The sequence below is a fragment of the Cervus canadensis genome, chromosome 26 (genome assembly GCF_019320065.1).
Source record: "Cervus canadensis isolate Bull #8, Minnesota chromosome 26, ASM1932006v1, whole genome shotgun sequence".
NCBI classification, from domain to species: Eukaryota; Metazoa; Chordata; class Mammalia; order Artiodactyla; family Cervidae; genus Cervus; species Cervus canadensis.
In genome coordinates, this window is record NC_057411.1 from 50066031 (window position 1) to 50072716 (window position 6686).

The following is a 6686-nucleotide window of genomic DNA, read 5'->3' on the forward strand; positions in this document are numbered from 1 at the left end:
AAAGCATTGGCCAATTTCTTGGCCTTTAACAGATGTTCCTATTATGTTGGCTGGAATTGGAACTATGCAAAATATTCAAAGAAGTACTAATATTTTGACCTGTTCAGATCCCAAACAACAACCTACAACTTTACAACCTTTAATTGCAGATATCCTTATTAATTTATGGCAACTAGATCTATTGCTACAATGGGGAGCTTATGTAACAGTTCCTACTATATCTCCTCAAGCTAAACAAATTATGGCAAATATGGGATATAATCCTGTTCAAAATACATAGGCTTTTTAGTGGGGGCCACTGCCAAACAACAAAAAAACAGCACTTAAATTGACATGGAAATCTGATGAGCCGATTTGTACAAAGCAGTGGCCTCTATACGTGAAAAGTTACAGGCTCTTGAACAGCTAGTAGAGGAACAATTATCTCTTAATCACATCGCCTCAACTAACAGTCCTTGGAATTCTCCTTTCTTTGTTATTAAGAAGAAATCTGGGAAATGGAGAATGTTAACTGATTTGAGAGAAATTAATGCTATAATCAAACCCACGGTTGCTTTACATCGAGGCATTCCGTCATCCTCTGTGATACCACAAAATTGGAAAATAAAAATCACTGATCTTAAAGACTGTTTATATCCTATTCCTCTACAAGAATCTGATGCTATCTATTTTGCCTTTACTGTACAGTCAATTAATAGTAAAAACCAGTGTCTCGATATCACTGGAAGGTATTGCCACAAGGAATGCTTAGCAGTCGTACATTGTGTCAATTATATGTCTCCAAATCACTTGAATTTATTAGAAAACAGTTCCCTCATGTTTATATTATCCACTACATGGATGATATTCTTTTAGTGTCTCCTTCTGCCGAGGAACTTCAACATATCTTCTTAGATACAGAGATTAAACTAAGAGAATATGGGCTATATATTGCTGTTGATAAATTACAAGAGCAGGGACCATATACCTATTTAGGATATATATTGCAAAGAAATATTAAACCACAAAAAATACAAATTCGAACGGATTCCTTGAAAACTTTAAATGATTTTCTGAAATTATTAGGAGATATAAATTGGTTATGACCATCTTTAGGAATTCCCAATCATTCCTTAACACACCTATTTCAAATCCTACAAGAAGGCTGATTTAAATAACCTCCAGGTACTAACAGAACAAACTAAACAGGAGTTGGATTTTGTAAATCAAGCTATAGAGCAAACAACTTAAACAAGTAGATCTGACTGTGGCAATTTCTTTACTTAGTCTTCCTACTTTAGATTCCCCTACAGGAATTATGGCAACTGCAGGGTATCCTTGAATGGGGATTTTTATCCCACACTCCTAAGAAAATAATGACTACTTACATAATGCTATTTCCTTTCTTGTTTCAAAAATGAGATCCAGATGTATACAACTTTCTGGTTATGATCTGTAAGAAATTGTTCTTCCTTTCACTAATGATCAAATCCATAGATTATTTGTTACCAGTTACCAGTATGGATTGGCAAATTGCCACTGCTGATTTCATAGGTGAAGTTCATAACCATTTTCCAAAGTCACCTTTGGTTACTATTGCTGCTAAACACAAATGGATAATTCCTATTACTACTAAAACAATTCCTCTTGTTAATGCTCCCGTGTATTTTACTGACACAAATAAAACTCTTGAAACTGGTTTTACTGGACCCACAGCAAAGGTTTGGCTATCTACCCTAACCTCTGTTCAGCAAGCTGAATTAGAGGCTATTGCTACCTTATTACCTTATTATTATTAGGATGTTTCTACAGCATTAAATATTATATCAGATTCTCAATATGCTGTACGGATAATACAAATTATTGAAACCATATCTCTACCAAAGTCGTCTTCTAAATCATCTATTATTACAATATTATCTCAATTACAAAATATAGTAAGGCTTCGTTCTGCCCCTTTTTACATTTCACATATCAGATCTCATTCTAATTTGCCCGGACCATTGGCAAAGGGCAATGATTCCATCGACTCTTTGTTAATTGCTTTTCTTACTCCTTGTGAATTTCATCAACTCACACATAAATACACGTGGCTTGATGAACAAATTTCAGCTGTTCAGACAAGAAGCCCGAGATATTGTTTCTGCCTGTCCTACATGTACCCTTACTCACCACATTCCTACTACTATAGGGGTTAATCCCAGAGGCCTTTATCCCAACGGCATTTGACAGACTGATGTTACTCATGTCCCTTCTTTTGGACGTTTGGGAGCTATTCGTGTTTCTGTGGATACTTATTCGGGCATGATTTATACTTCTGCACATTCTGGAGAAACATCTGCTCGTGTTATCTCACATTTTTTGCAAGCCTTTTCTTACATGGGCTTCCCAAAACATGTTAAAACTGATAATGGCCCTGCATATGTGAGTCATGGTTTTGCAAAATCCTTATCTGATTGGAATATTTCTCATTCTACAGGTATTCCATATGATTCTCAAGGCCAGGCTATTATTGAATGCACTCATCATGCTCTAAAAAATATGTTATTTAAACAGAAAGGGGGAGAAATGTATGGCATATTGATGACACCAAAAGAGAAATTAGCCCAAACTTTACTTTAAATTTTTTGGATTTAAGATTGGATCATTCAATGCCAGCAGCAACACTGCATTTTCAGAACACTGTTCTTAGTGAAATATTACACTTCTGGTCAAATGATTGCGGATAATACTCCAGTGTGGTGGGAAAATACTATGAACAATTGGTGTTCATAGTTCTACTATGAACATTAGTTCATACTATGAACATTAGACTTAAGAAAGGATGAGGTTATGCTCTTGTCATTTCAGATGATTGACACCACCATGGGGTACCAGAAAGGCCTGTCAAAGGAAGGAAAGAAGAGGACATGGTTTGACATTAACCCTCCTGGAGAGCCGCCAGTGATGGGGAAACAAGACTGACGGTCAGCAGCCGCCCACTTGAGGTCAACTGAAGAAATTGACCATTGGAGGGGAAAAACTGGTCAAAGGACAGGGACAGCCTTTGACCTCACTACCTTGTTTTTGGCTATATTATCTGTGGTAACTACCATGTCTGGCAGCGAATCACCAAGAAAGTTGATGGGAAACAACAGCAATTAGCGACTATCGCTTTAGCTTCTATGATCAACAATAATCACCAAAAACAAGCTTCAAAAAATAAAAAAGGGGGATATGTAGGGAATATGCTATCCACAAGCCTGTACTATAATTAACAGGGCCTCTTGAAAAATAAGAATGACTTTCTCATCACCCCCGGGCAAAGGGCTGGGAGCAAGTAAAAAGTACATCGTGGAAAAACATCTTGCAAACACGATGCTGAAGTACTGATGTGCCGATGGAAAACCATTAGTGACTGTTGTCATAACCAAAGACTTGGGGGAAGTTGCTGAGAAAGGTCGTCACTAGCTGACGGCCTGAAGGTTTGACATTGAGGACTGTGCATTGTATATCTTTATCCCTGATCCAAGATTCTAAGAAACAGATATCTGTAGAGCATGTACAAGGAAGGAAATATTAGCAATAAAAGGCATGCAAGGATTAGGACCTGGGCTTTTGCCTGCGAATGGCATCAGCCACCTGGTCCCCCCCTTATTTCTGAGTCTTGTTTTTCCTTTTTATTTGGTGGCACTGCTCCCCAGGTTGGTTCGTCCCTGGGCAGGCCCCAACTCTGGAGAATTCCATGGACTGTGCAGGCCACGGTGTTGCAAAGGGCAGCTCTGCATGACTGAGTGACTTTCACTTCACACTGTCTGCTCAGTGGGGTCCTGATTGTTTCAAGTACAGTTCCTCTTCAGTTCCAAGACTGGTTTGTTCCCGTTTCCTTGAGCCCAGTTCTCAGAATTGTGGCAGCTCATGTTATGGCTACAGTCCGGTCATCGTGTAGCTTAACTTCTTCCACTTGATGGTGGTGGGGTGTTCACTCTCTGCAAAACAGCTCAGAGGATAAAGCTCAGAATGTTACCTATAGCGTTTGAGGAGGCAGTAAAGGTCCTTGACTTTGTTTAATGACTAAACTATCATTATTTGGTATTTTAAAGGTTTTTTGTTTTATGTTTTTTTGGTCATGCCATCCATCTTGCACCATTTTAGTTCCTCAACCAGGGTTTAAACCCAGGCCACGGCAGTGAGAATTCTGAGTCCTATCCACTGGACCACCAGGGAACTCCCTTCTTATTTGGTCTTGCTTGGCTGCTTTCCTTTGCTTCTGTGTTTTCTTATTTCTCTGGTTAATTTATTCTTTGGCTAAAGTTTTTCTACAGACAAAAGGCAGGCAGAGGACACAGAGGGGAAAGACTTAAGGGTCCCGCTCTGTTTCACTCTTATCCGAAGGCCTTGACCTCCAGGTTTCTGCTCAGCGATCACTCTCTTGTCTGAGCGTGTGGCATGCGCCAGGACTGCAGGGACCAAATCAGTCAGGACTAGCAAGGGGACAGCCTCAGGGCCCAGAAGCTTAAGAGCGCAGAGTCTGAGAAACAGGCATTTTGTTTTGTTTCTGAAGAACTGAGCCCACATTTAAATCAAACAACATGCTTGTTATACGCGAGAAGCCAAGTAGACACCTTACCTCAATGCTGTTTTGATTATGGACATTACATAACAAGTTGAGTGAGAAAACAAAGGCACTTTCCATCCTGAGCCTCACTAATATGATTCAGGCCAAGTTCCTAATGAAAACGTTGCTCTTGGCTTTGGTGAAACCAATGTTTGCAGATAGGCAGTGATATTTGCAGAGCTGAGAAACATGGGAGAAGGCTGCCCTCCATCCCCACCCCAGCGTGAACAAAACTGTGCCCCTGTGAACTTTTCTGTTTTGTTCTGTTTTCTGTATTTGGACAGCCAGGTCTTCTGAAGTCAGGACTCCCTTGAAGAATTTTTTCCCTCCACCACAATTGGTTCTATTTAACTCAGTTATCACTGAGTCCTCCTTTCACAACACTTTTCCTTCAAGATTAGAGGAGTTTTATAGTGTGAAACAAATGAAAAAAAAACTTCCTCCTTCTGCAACCTCTGCACCCTGTGTGTATTGACTGTTGCACATTTCATATTCCATGATCATTGTCTTCCCTCTCTGCCTCTCATCAGCCTGAAGGTTCCTCACGGGTGGGATCTTATTTAGCTCTGCATCCTCAGTGCTAAGTCCAGGTCCCTTCACATATGAGCAACTAGTAAGGCTTGTAATGATTAATCTTTTGGCTCCCCCACAGGCTAAACATATTTGGACAGCATTGGAGATTAAATTATGCCTCCCTGCAAAGACATACCAAAGTCCTAACCCACTGTACCTGTGACCTTACTTGGAAGTCGGGTCTTTGCCAGAGAAGAGACACAGAGAAACACAAGAAGGCCAAGTGATCACGGAGGAAGAGATTAGAATTATATGGCCACAGGCCCAGGAACACTTACAGTTGCTGGCAATCACCAAAAGCTGAGAGGCAACAAATAGATTCTCCCGCCAAGCCTTCAGATCTGTGAGAGCAAATCTCTACAGTTTTAAACCACCCAGTTTGTGGTAATTTGTTATGACAACCCTAGGAAACCAAAACAGCATGAAAATCAAGTACATGGTCAAAGACTATGAGGTTTAGCAATCATTTCTCTCTTACTTAACTCCATAGACATTGGTCTTTGCTCTTTTCTCTGATAAACTACATGGAACAACAGACTGGTTCCAAGTAGGAAAAGGAGTACGTCAAGGCTGTATATTGTCATCCTGCTTATTTAACTTATATGCAGAATACATCATGAGAAACACTGGGCTGGAGGAAGCACAAGCTGGAATCAAGACTGCTAGGAGAAATATCAACAACCTCAGATATGCAGATGACACCACTCTTATGGCAGAAAGTGAAGAACTACTAAAGGACCTCTTGATGAAAGTGAAAAAGGAGTGAAATAGTTGGCTTAAAGCTCAACATTCAGAAAACTAAGATCATGGCATCCGGTCCCATCACTTCATGACAAGTTGATGGGGAAACAGTGGAAACAGTGGCTGACTTTATTTTGGGGGACTCCAAGATCACCACAGATGGTGACTGCAGCCATGAAATTAAAAGATGCTTACTCCTTGGAAGGAAAGTTATGACCAACCTAGACAGCATATTAAAAAGCAGAGACATTACTTTGCCAACAAACGTCCATCTAGTCAAGGCTATGGTTTTTCCAGTGGTCATGTATGGATGTGAGAGTTGGACTATAAAGAAAGCTGAGCACCAAAGAATTGATGCTTTTGAACTGTGGTGTTGGAGAAGACTCTTGAGAGTCCCTTGGACTGCAAGGAGATCCAACCAGTCCATCCTAAAAGAGATCAGTCCTGGGTGTTCATTGCAAGGACTGATGTTGAAGCTAAAACTCCAATACTTTGGCCACCTGATGCAAAGAGCTGACTCATTGGAAAAGATCCTGATGCTGGGAAAGATTGAGGGCTGGAGGAGAAGGGGACAACAGAGGATGAGATGATTGGATGGCATCACCGACTCGATGGACATGGGTTTGGGTGGACTCTGGGAGTTGGTGATGGACAGGGAGGCCTGGCATGCTGTGGTTCATGGGATTGCAAAGAGTCAGACACGACTGAGCATCTGAACTCAACTGAACTGATAAACTACATGACTTGAGTTAGTTTTCAATCCTTGATTCTGATAGAGACCTTTTAGAAAAAAATA

The 6686-nt window shown here is 40.5% G+C and overlaps 1 protein-coding gene across 1 annotated transcript in view; it reads right to left on the reverse strand.

Moving 5' to 3' along the window:
* The window catches only part of ACOX3 (acyl-CoA oxidase 3, pristanoyl), a 55216-nt gene extending 49647 nt beyond the window's left edge, over positions 1-5569 (reverse strand). Inside the window, exon 1 of the mRNA XM_043448579.1 lies at positions 5428-5569. The gene's annotated coding sequence lies outside the window, so the exon portion shown is untranslated. The remainder of the gene's footprint in view (positions 1-5427) is intronic.
* Positions 5570-6686: the final 1117 nt, after the last annotated feature.